The following is an 11,625-nucleotide window of genomic DNA, read 5'->3' as shown; positions in this document are numbered from 1 at the left end:
TTTACTTTGTTCAATTGGTACTAGATATGGTCTTTTCGTTCTTATTCCTTTGATTTTTTTTATTTTTTTGAAGAATTCATTTTAACTTCTTTATTTCTTTTTCACAAAAAAATTATTTTTGACAAGTTTCTCTAGTACCCCAGCCCCAAACTTAAACTTTGCTTACTTTAAAGAGCACACTCAAACTTTTTATTTTGCCTACAATGAAATTAAAAATTATACCTAACTCCAAAGATAAGGTGGAAATATTTAATCTTTCAAGTCATGGGCTAATTTATTTGACTATGTCACCGAAATAAGGGTTAAGGCTCAAAGTGGGTTGCAAAGGATATAACATTGGGGAGTTTCTTAAAGCACCCTATATATTTCTACTACACCACGTGAATTTCCACACATGCCCCCTATTTTCGGAGATGCATCTCTAGACGCATCTCTTGCACACTCAAATAAGGCCATTATGAGAGGCGCCTTATATGTTGGGTAATTTTTATTCCGAAGATGCATCTCCGGAACATTTTAAGAAAGACCTTAATTATTTAACAGTTCAGTAGATATTCCGGAGATGCATCTCCGAAATTATGAGCGACATTTTGAAATTTATTTTCACATTTGCATGTCAGATATTTCTGGAGATGCATCTCCATAAATATTTGATAAAAGAACCAGCTGCATGATCATACAGCCATTGTTGACATAGTTGGTTTTCAACCAAACCCTTCACCCTAAAACCCTTCATTCTCAATCCATTTTTTCACTCCAAATCTCCATCCTTTTGGTTCATCACATCATAGATAACAAAAGAATATAGAATTTCAGGTAAAGATTCTTCTTTTCCCTCTGCATTGCTCATATTAATCATCCTTTTTTTTTCTAAAAAAGTTACTTCGTGTCCGGAAATGTATCTCTGAAATGTATATGAACTTGTTTGGAGATGCATTTCTGGAATGTGTTTGTGTTCATTTTTTAAGTCACTCCGCAATAGTAGTAGTGCTTATGTTCTATTATGGTTTTAATTGTTTTCATTAGATATAGTGCACCCCGATGTTTTCTTAAAACAAGTTGTTTCTCCGAATGTCCAATGTGTGGTTGTTTTTCTGAATGCTCACGTTGTTGTTGTGAAGGCGGTAGATATTGGCAACGACTTTAAAAACAAGCAAGAGTTTGAATCTCATGATCAAATGCTTTAATGGTTTCGTATAAAGGCCTCTAAACTTGGATTTGGTGTGGTTATCGGAAGGTCCGATAATGGTTCGGATAGAAGATGTGCCTTTGTGACAATGATTTGCGAAAGAAGCGGGAAATATAAAACTCCCCTCCATAATTTTAAAAGAGACTACACCGGTATAATAAAATGTGATTGTTCTTTTAAGGTTCGTGGTTAAATGTTGGCAAATAAAAATTGGAAATTTAATGTGATATGTGGTTTTCATAACCATGATTTGTGTTTAAAATTACCCATTCATCCTAGCATATGTTGGCTCAAGCCAGAAGAGAAGGAATGTGTTGCTGACATGACCTTGAATCTTGTTCAACCGAAAAATATACTTGCAACATTGAAACAAAAATGACCCAAAAATATATCAAATATCAATCAAGTGTATAATATTCGGTACCTCACTAGCAAGGCACTTAGGGGGAATAAAACTAAGATGCAACAACTCTTGAAACTGTTGGATGATAACAGTTACATGTCTACGTATCAAACTTACGATGATGGAGTTACTGTTAGAGATATTTTTTTGGACTAATCCTGATTCCATAAAGTTGTTCAACACGTTTCCTACAGTGCTAATACTTGATTAAACCTACAAGATCAACAAGTATATACTCTCATTATTGGAGATGGTTGGTGTAACCTCAGTTGAGAATACATATTTTGTTGGTTTTGCATTTCTTGAGTGTGAAAAAGAGGATAATTTAACTTGGGAATTAGAGGTGTGTCAGACACTGTTGAAGGTACAAGGTGAGATGCCTAAAGCGATTCTTACCGATCATGATACTGCATTAATGAATTCGATTGCAAAGGTATTTCCTTCTTCTTATACGTTACTTTGTAGGTATTTCCGGAATCAACATGTCAGTAATTGAGTGGTCCTTATTTATCTATGGCTTCTATAAATTAAGGTGTTATTATGTTATCTTTCACACAAACTGAAAATGTCTCAAATGTCGCAACTAAACATTGACTGGTATGTCGCAAATATCTCCTTCTCCAACGGAGCTCCCGAGCGCACGTTCAAGCTCAACGACTTCACCTCCCTTGATGATATCAAAGATGAAATCCATCATTTGCTACATTACGGAGACAATCTAAAGATTAAAAATCTCGATTACCATTCATCGTCGATTGACAACGAAGGGAAGATTGAGTTTAGAAAATTTGAGCTCAAGGCGCAAACGGATATAAGGGCTATGTGGAATATGTTTTTCCGTTTCGAAACAAAAGTTTTGCTCGAGTTGGAAGAGACGATTTCAAGATCAGACGAAGATATTTTGAAGATGTTGAAGCGTCAACCTGGATATTAAAGTGTAATGTTACATTTTATGTTGAACTCATCTATGTAAACCTAATTTTATTTTACGAATCTTAATTTTAATTTGGAAAAATTTCTTGGTTTTGGATATGGTATTCATGCCTCTTGTCGTACCCAAAATCCCCCCCCCCCCCCCCCCCCCCCCCCCCCCATTTTCATATTTTATCCAACCTATGACTTGAGATTCATCTGCATTCATAGATTCAAATCTTGTGGTTAATAAAAAGCAGGGGCTTGCTTGAGGATTATGGTATTGCTCATCATGTGGGTGAAACCCTAATTTCATGTCCTTTGGACCTTGATTCACGAAGTCCACAACATGACGTTCATCTGTGCATCATGAAACCCTAGTCAGGGAGATTTGACCCTAATGCACCTTTATGACTTGATTTGTCACCTTGTACTCGATAGAATCCCTATTTCATTGGGGAGAAATGCTTCACTATCATATCACGTATCATCTATGGTCCACATGCCTACATAGTGAGTATTTCATCTGATTCAAGTCATGGCTCAAGCACCCATGCCTCGATTGTATTATATATGAAGGCCCTAATTCTAGCCTCACAGTTGACTTTGGTCAACTGTTGACTTTTTGGTCAACTAATTGACCAAAGTCAACCATCCATTTATAGGACTATTAGACTTTATATCCAATCATTCACCTTTATTATAGCAAGCATTGAATTTGTTAGCCATTAATCTCATCCAATTCAATTAACCTTTAAATACATTTTTGACCATTTTAATGCTTTTGAAGTCATTTCAACATAACCTCTCAAAGTCATTCAATTTCAAATCTTTACTAATATTTAAGACCATTGCAAATCATTTTTCAATTAGCAACCATAATAACATTAATTTTCTATAATCTACTATTCAAATATTCAATAACTCTCCATAATTATCCAATACCATTCATTCAAGATTTCATTCAAATTAATTAAAATTCAATACTTTTCATTGAGAATCCAATTTTATTTACAAACTTTAATTCTTTTTACAAACTCATCCATGTTTATAATTGTAATTTATACATTCTCATTCATGTTACAAATCATATTTCAATCCAAAATTACAAAAGGTTATAATCTCTACTAATGCACAATTTAATTTCCATCTTTAAATCATTTATGACCATTCAAGCTAATGATTCCAATCATAATCCCATTCAATTTCCAACACATGAACCATAAAAACCAATCAATTCAACCATCCAAATTATATTACATTTCCATAAATCATAAATTCATGTTACAACCATTTCTAAACATACAACTTTCGTAACCATAAACCATTACAATTTCAAATTTACAAGGATCACAAGCTAAACCGGTGTAAAATTCCATGACTAAAGCAAAACCATGACATTACAATATTTCAATTCCAAAGCTAGCCAATTCAAAGCATCCCCCCTCATAAGTCACTTGCAACACCAACCTTCATAAACACGGGATAAAGCATTACATTGACAATCCATAGCATAACATTTCAAGTACAAATCCAACCAATTCCAAAACATCAAGCATTCACTCATAACCAACAAGCACCTAACAACAAGCAAGGCCATGGATTTAGCAACATAAATACATACCAATTTGAGTCATAAATTACAAGAGAAATCAACACGGTAGTGGCTTCATTGGAATCAACTCTGTCCGTGAAGAATTTGTTTTCGAGACGGCCTATTTTGGATCGAATCACAGAATTCTGCAATGAATTGAAGAGATTGCCAATATGGTCATAATAGTGAGAAGGGAAATAGGAACCTTAAAATAGAACATTACAGAAAATTCACAAACTTTACAACCTAGCAAAGCAATGAGCAGAACTAGGGGTGGCAAACGGGCATGTCCGCCCCGCAAAAGCCCGCAAAAAAAGGGGACGGAGTGGGGCGGTTATAGTTGAGGATGTGGGCCTAAAACTTATGCCATCCCTACAAAAAAGTGAGGGTGGGGCGGGGAATACCCGCGGGCACTGCACGATTTAGGTCTAAAAATGTAAAAAATTATGTAAATGCACGTGTCAGCAAAAGCCCGCGAAAAAAACGGGGCGGGGCGGACACATTATAGGGTGAGGGCCTAAATCCTTGGCCCTCCCCGCACTAAAGTTCGGGTAAAACAGGAATGTCCAGAGGGCCGGGCCTGTTTTGCCACTCCTAGGCAGAACTGCACAACAGGGAAAATGTCACCCTTTTTATTTTAAAAAATTTCATCTTAACTGAATCTAAAACTAACCATAACTAATTTCATAGTTAACATGATTTCAGTTAACTATAAACCCTTAAAAAAATTTCAATAGAACTAACTTCTAACAAGGACTAACCAACAGAAACATAATTTGGAAACTAACCGAATTTCATTTGCATTTCCATGAATTTCTAACTAACTTGAATTGCATAATTTCATTTCATTTGAATTTATAACCAACTCTTTAATTTCTAACCAACCTGAATATGCATTTACATTTCACTATAATTTGAGTTTCATTTCTAACAGTTTTGGCTATAAAAATGTACCTTACTACAGATCAAGGGGATTTTTTATTTCTGCATTTTTCTCTTCTTCTATTTTTCTGCATTTTTTCTCCACTTTATAACTTAATTCCTTCACTCTAATCAAGGGTAGATTTTTCTGTTTCTTCTTTTTCATTCCATCAGAGGGAGATTTCTGTTTCTTCCTCTCGGTTCCATCATATAAGAAAGGAAGCAAAAACAATAACAGAAGTGTATCAGATAGTATCAGATAACATAAGCTTATCAGTAACAAAAGCTTATCAATAACAGAAGCTCATCAGAAGTAGAATAGAAGAAGAATATAGAGAAAAAGGCGGAAGAAGGATCTCACCTTTTCACAATCAAATCGCTTTCACTCATCGTTCCTCGCGCCAAGATTCATTATCATCACAGACTCGTTGGAGATCCAACGAACGCTCCACTATGAATCAACACCGTGCTGGCCGTGTTTCCGAAGATGACAAAGCTCTCGTCGACCTCGATGTTATCCGCGACGAGCTAGAGGACGATTATCCGGAGTCACCAAGTCGCAATCTTTCGGTAATAGCATCTCGTCGTCTTCTTTTATCCACGCGTATGAAGGCTTCCGTTGGCTCCAATTTCGGCGGTGAATTCACGGTTTCAATCTTGCCATCATTTCTCATATGAAATTCAGAAATAGGCTTTGCGATCGATATCAGCTATTTTTGAATGAGAGAATCACTTTTGTAGCGTTGCAGCGTGTTAGCTTGGATACACGAGGGTTCCTGAAACGTTAATAAGAAATCGTTTTTTTTTTTGGATACCCGGATTTGGACCCGCTCTTGGGGTCTCCTTGGAGGCATTGTGCCGAAGAATCCAAGACTTCGGGGCCCAGGTATATCTTGTCACTCCATTAGCATCTTTTGGTTTTTTGCTTTTCCGGCTTTGTGAAGTGGGTGGGCTTCGACTCATTAAGCCCACGAACTAGAATCTACCACACACCCTTGATACGGGCCTATAGCCCTGTGAACCGAGGCCCATTGTTCAGTTTTTTGGCATAGTTTTCCTTATCCTTTTTGTGTGTGTTTGTTTGATTAGGATTAGGAATTTAGGATTTAATTAGGATTTTAGAAATTAATTAGTAATTAGATTTTAGAAACATTTGGATAGTTAGGGTTTAATCTTGAATACTTTTTAGAATATTAGAATTTTAGAATTAATTAGGTTTTAGGATAATTAGCTTAATTAGATTAAAAATGGATTATTAATAGATTTTTAGAAGTATTAGAATTTGATTAAATTTGATTGAGTTTTAGAAATAGAATTAGTTAGAGATTGTTGGATTTTAGAACAATTAAAATGGTTTGGGATTTAAAATCGATTTGTATTATAATTGGCATGATTAGGATTTAATTCAACATCCATGATTTGTGAATTGACTGTTTTGCCCTTACGTTTAGAAATAGTCTAACCTTGCATAATCCCATAGTTTTAGGGCTTGTAGAGATATTTTAATTGTTGGTTAACCCTTTAGGTTGTTGTACATTCATTTTCAACTATTATTTCCCATTAGATTAAGTTGATCAAAGTACGCTTTGATCAACTAAATCCTTTAATTGTGTTGTAAGCCCCAAGCCTATTCAAGTGATCAAAAGACCCTTTATCACTTGATATGACAAGTTTATTATGCTCAAGCTATTGTGGATATGCTGAATCTCAGGAGCTCAAGACCTCAAGGTTCAAATACAAGATCAAGACTTCAAGTCAACCTCAATCAAGCATAGTTAGCAACGTCGACTACTTCTCAAGCACTGCAAAGGTATCAACGCTTAACGATCATAATTCAGAGTGTGTGGCACGAGCCTTAAGAAATAGAGAAGGAATGAGATTGGAGAATTCCATTAACACATTCTGAATATCTTTTGGTACGGGAAGATTGACCTAGTTGCTCATCGTATCCACCTTTATTCATAGACTTTAGCATAATTTAAATTACGTGATTGTCAAGTCTTCTTCTACAACAAGTAACATATCATCAAAAAGATCAACATGTAGGATCTCATGTCAGCAACTTGTTAATTTTGATTTGAGTTGCACGCTATGAGCCTTAAGAAACAAAGAATGGATGAGAATGGAGAATTCCATTAACTCATTTTGGATATCCTTGGTGTCGCATCCGCGAAAAAACAACCGGCGGGCTGAAACAAAAACAACACAGAGCCGCCACCGTGCGTTATTTATCCCAAAGAGGGAAAGGAAACGCTCGAAGTAAACCTGGGAAAAGCAATGGTCTCGCGACCAAAGAGAAAGGGATCGGGAGTCGATTATGCGAAGGGAAGGTATTAGCACCCCTACGCATCCGTCGTACTCGACGGGATCCACGCTCAAAAGATAGGTTAAGGTTGCTAAAACAAACATCACACACACACACCGAAGACAACACAGGTGGGGTAAACGAGGAGAGGGCTCGCTAGGATATCGCATCTTATGCCTACGTATCTCGTCTGGAACGAGAATCAGAGCTGCCGTAGTTCGGCTCACGCACGCCAAACAAGCAAACGCAAACACAGGCAAACTGGGAGCCTGAATGCCAATCACTGGACTTACATCAGCATCCGAACCAAAACACACACAAAAAGGCAAACGTGGAGCCCGAAATCCAATCACTGGACTTACATCGGCATCCGAACCAAACACACGCACACTGGAACCCGAATGCCACTCGATGGACTTACATCAGCTTCCAAGCACACAACAACCAACAAGTTAATAGGGAGTCGGGAACTCGAGCCTATAACTGTCAAGCACACACACAAAAAGAAAGAAAAGTGCCCGGAGAGACCTCGCACGGTCTCCTGCCTACGTACCTCATCTGGTATGAGGATCAGGGCGACGTAGTTCCCCTGACAGGGAAAGAAATTCTAGCCAGAAACCAAGGGGAGACACACTACCAGGGAGCTGTACTCGAGCCTAGTGTTATCATGCATCATTGCCCTATGTTATGGTTTCTATCCTAACTTGCTCAACAGCAAGCTAATCCTAACCAGGAAAAACAAGCATGCAAGCATCAATCAAGATAAAACAAACATTTCACATAGCACACACTATATCCAGTCAAGTGAGGCTCAAACAAGGGTGGACTGCCGAGGCAAGTCAACTGTACAAGGTAGTGTTCGCTCTTAACCCTGACATTGAGAGTCAGGGTGAAGCAGATGAAAGGTGAGTGAAGATTAGACTTCACAGCTCTTATCCCTGGCCAGGGAGAGCTTCAGACAAAGGAGCGTGGGTCCAGAATGGAGGGACCCTTCTACACTCAAGACTCTGACTCGACTGTACAAAGTACAAGATCCTGGGTTTGTGTCCCAATGCATCAACACAGTGGTGTGAGCAGAGGGACGACTCAACAGAATAGCGGGGGATAGATTGCATATCCCTTGGGTTCCGCCAATTGCCTCATAGAGGTCTTTACCTGCTTGGGGACAAAAGTAAACAATCACAAACATCGCCTCTTAAGGAGGACTTCAGACAGGTGCCTGGCCAAGTAACAGGCCAGGTCTTCCAGACTACATGGAGAATAGAAATTCTACCTCAATTGGTTTAAAAACCAAGCAACAGCAAGCAAGTTCTCAAGGAACTGTAAGCAACTAAATGTACCTGAAATCAATCAAGTATCATCAGTGCTCAGACAAACCAACAGTAAACAACAAATGTTAATCTGTACAGTCAAACACAAGTTAATGCACACAAGTGCAAGCCATGAGCCCAAGCTCAAGTATCAAACCCTACAAAACAAAGCCAATGTTAGTTTACAACATCAAACAAAACTCAATTTAATCAGCTTGCAATTTTCTCCTTAAGCCTTTTGCATTTCAACCTGAAAATCCAAACCAACCATGAGAAACAAGACCACTAGGCCAAGCCTAGGGTCCAAAGGGGATGAAAAAATCAAAACAGCAAGTGAAAATTATCCAAAATCACATTCAAACAATTTAGAAGCAAATGCAATTGGTCCCATGCTCATATCATTCACCATTATCATTTTATGCACAAAATAGCATCAAACATGCAATTTGCAACTCCAAATGACCAAACAGAAAGATCTCAATCAAAAGCATACCAAAATAATTCAATTAATTCCACAAAAATTCCAACCTAAACAGGACACATTCAATGAATAGCATGTCAAATTTCAGCTCAATTGGACAAAAGGAAGTATGGAAATTAAATTCATAAAGTTCAGACAAGTTCAAGCAAGCCAACACATGGTATCCAAACAAACATCAACTTCCAAAAATCATAAAACAGTGACAATACATGCTAAATGAATGGGATCAAAACCATAATGACCTATAATGTGTCTACAATCCACATGTCAAATTTCACACTCATACCATCAATAACCAGCATTTCACAAAGAAAATGGTAACATGTGTCACATGGAATCAACAAAATGACCAAACAGAGGGAAAATTCCAATCAAATAGGAAATGCCATCAATAAATCCAGAAAAATTCACATGTCATCTCAACATACATATGTTCAACCATGCAAAAAATTGGCTCAATTCAAGGTTCCTAGGCACACCAAATAAAATCATGAAATTCATCAAGCTTGGTGTGACACAAATTGTCACACCTCTATTCAAAAATTAATATCTCAACATCCAGGTATCCAAAAACCACAAACTCTACATCAAAATCACCATCAAAGTGTCCAGAATATGCACAAAAAATTTCATCCATTTCTTTGAAAGCATCAGCATTTTATGAATGATATGGCAAAGCATACACATATGTGACACATTCAATCAATCTCTAGACAAATTAATTTTCCACATGTGCACAAAAATCACAAAAATCATGATTAAATTCTACACATCACAAGGAGAACAATGCAAAAAATCTCACAAAAATTGGACAAGAAATGAATCCTCTATGAATTTTTAAAGATCAAGCACCAAAATGAAATAAAATGAAAAAGAAAAATGAAATAATATTAAGAATTAAAGAGGAAATGGCACGGTTGTAATTTCTGGACAGAAGGCCAAAACGACGTAGCATCCATTAATGCGCTGGCGTGCGCTCATTGGCAGCTGGAAGCGGGAAACAAAATTCAAACAAGGCCAGGCGAAATTTTGGATCTATCGCGTGTTTCATCATGTTCTTGAACAAGAACATACTCAGATTTTTCCAGAAATGATGAACAACGAATCTTAATCAAAATCAACAAACTATACATCATCGTGACCGTCTTCCAACAAGGATTAAGGATATGGCATTGATTTAACCTAACTCTAAGCATAGCGACGGGATCGAGTGAAAAAAGAATCACATCCAAACATTCAAACTCAGATTTCTCATCCAATACTCAATCAAATCAAAAACTATAAGCATCATGAAGATCTATATTGCAAGGCCTACAAAACGCATATCATGATTCACACAATAGAGGAATTCGAAAAAATCACCTTATGATGAAGCAGTGATGAATCTTGATGTTTCCACGTGTAATTCACCAAAACAGAAGTAGTACAACGATGAGGAAGGTGAATGGAGAAGCTAGCTTAGCTCGAGGATGCTCCAGTTGCAAGATTCATCAATTTGCCATTGTTGAGCTTACTTCCAACAGTCGTGATTCTTGATGGTTCTGGCCTTGGATGTATGAAACAGATCTTCAATAAGGATTATGAAGCATGGATCCACGAAGAATGAACAAGATTGATGAAGATTTGGATGAAAATTGTTGAAAAAAAGTTGATGAAGTTTTGGAGAGAATTTGTGGTTTTGGAGGGAAATTCAGTTACAGATCTTGGAATATGGAATTGTGGTTAGCATTTCTGTTATGATTAAGGTTAAATACCAACTTCTTAATCCACCTCTTAATCACAATTATCAAAAATGAGTGAAATTAGTGTTAATACAATTTTAAGTGCAAGGGCAAAATGGTCCTTTCCAAATTGGGCAATGTGACAGCACATGACAGTCCAAACAAGTTCTATTTGGCATATGGAGTGTGTTAGAATTGGCCTTGCATTCAAAAACCATGTATTTTGAGATTTCACCTATTTTCCCACCAATTTCCAATTTGAACACTTGAAAAATGACTTTTTGCCATGAGCACTTTTGATGAATTTTGATTATGCAACATGAAAGTACATGTGAAATATGGTTTGCTCCAAGAAAAATCACTCAAATTGGACATTCCATGTGAAAGTTATGCCACTTTGATTTTAGGCATTTTTGGAAAATGAATGGACCATAACTTGTCAACCATACATGGGAAATTCATGTTCTTGGACTTTTTGGAAAGGTGAGATCAAGATCTACAACTTTCATGTTGAACAAAATTTCATTTGAAGCGTTTTTAGACATGTAATTTTGTGGTGAAAAACTTTCCATTTTTGGAAACTTTCATTACAAGTCACTTTCTATTTTTGGAAATTTTTCTCCTGACTTTATTTTCTTCATTCTTGAGGTTTGAAATGTCAAATGAAACTTGTTTCAACATGAATGAAGTGTATCCAACTCTCTCCCACCTCCAAATCCATAAAATCAAGCACAGTTGACCACAATTGACTTTTTCAACTGATAGATGAATTTGGCAATGCACTGATCC

General features: G+C 36.9%; 1 long non-coding RNA gene across 1 annotated transcript; it reads right to left on the bottom strand.

The window, feature by feature from the left end:
* Positions 1–3,741: 3,741 nt before the first annotated feature.
* Positions 3,742–5,831, bottom strand: LOC127106442 (uncharacterized). The gene is made up of 3 exons (XR_007795392.1): positions 5,053–5,831; positions 4,129–4,244; positions 3,742–3,974 (listed from the first exon to the last, which is right to left on the bottom strand). It is a non-coding gene; the product is annotated as an uncharacterized LOC127106442 (long non-coding RNA).
* Positions 5,832–11,625: the final 5,794 nt, after the last annotated feature.

This window comes from Lathyrus oleraceus, chromosome 7, assembly GCF_024323335.1.
Source record: "Lathyrus oleraceus cultivar Zhongwan6 chromosome 7, CAAS_Psat_ZW6_1.0, whole genome shotgun sequence".
NCBI lineage: Eukaryota > Viridiplantae > Streptophyta > Magnoliopsida > Fabales > Fabaceae > Lathyrus > Lathyrus oleraceus.
Note: the sequence above shows the minus strand (reverse complement) of the source record. Positions and strands in the feature narration are given on the sequence as shown.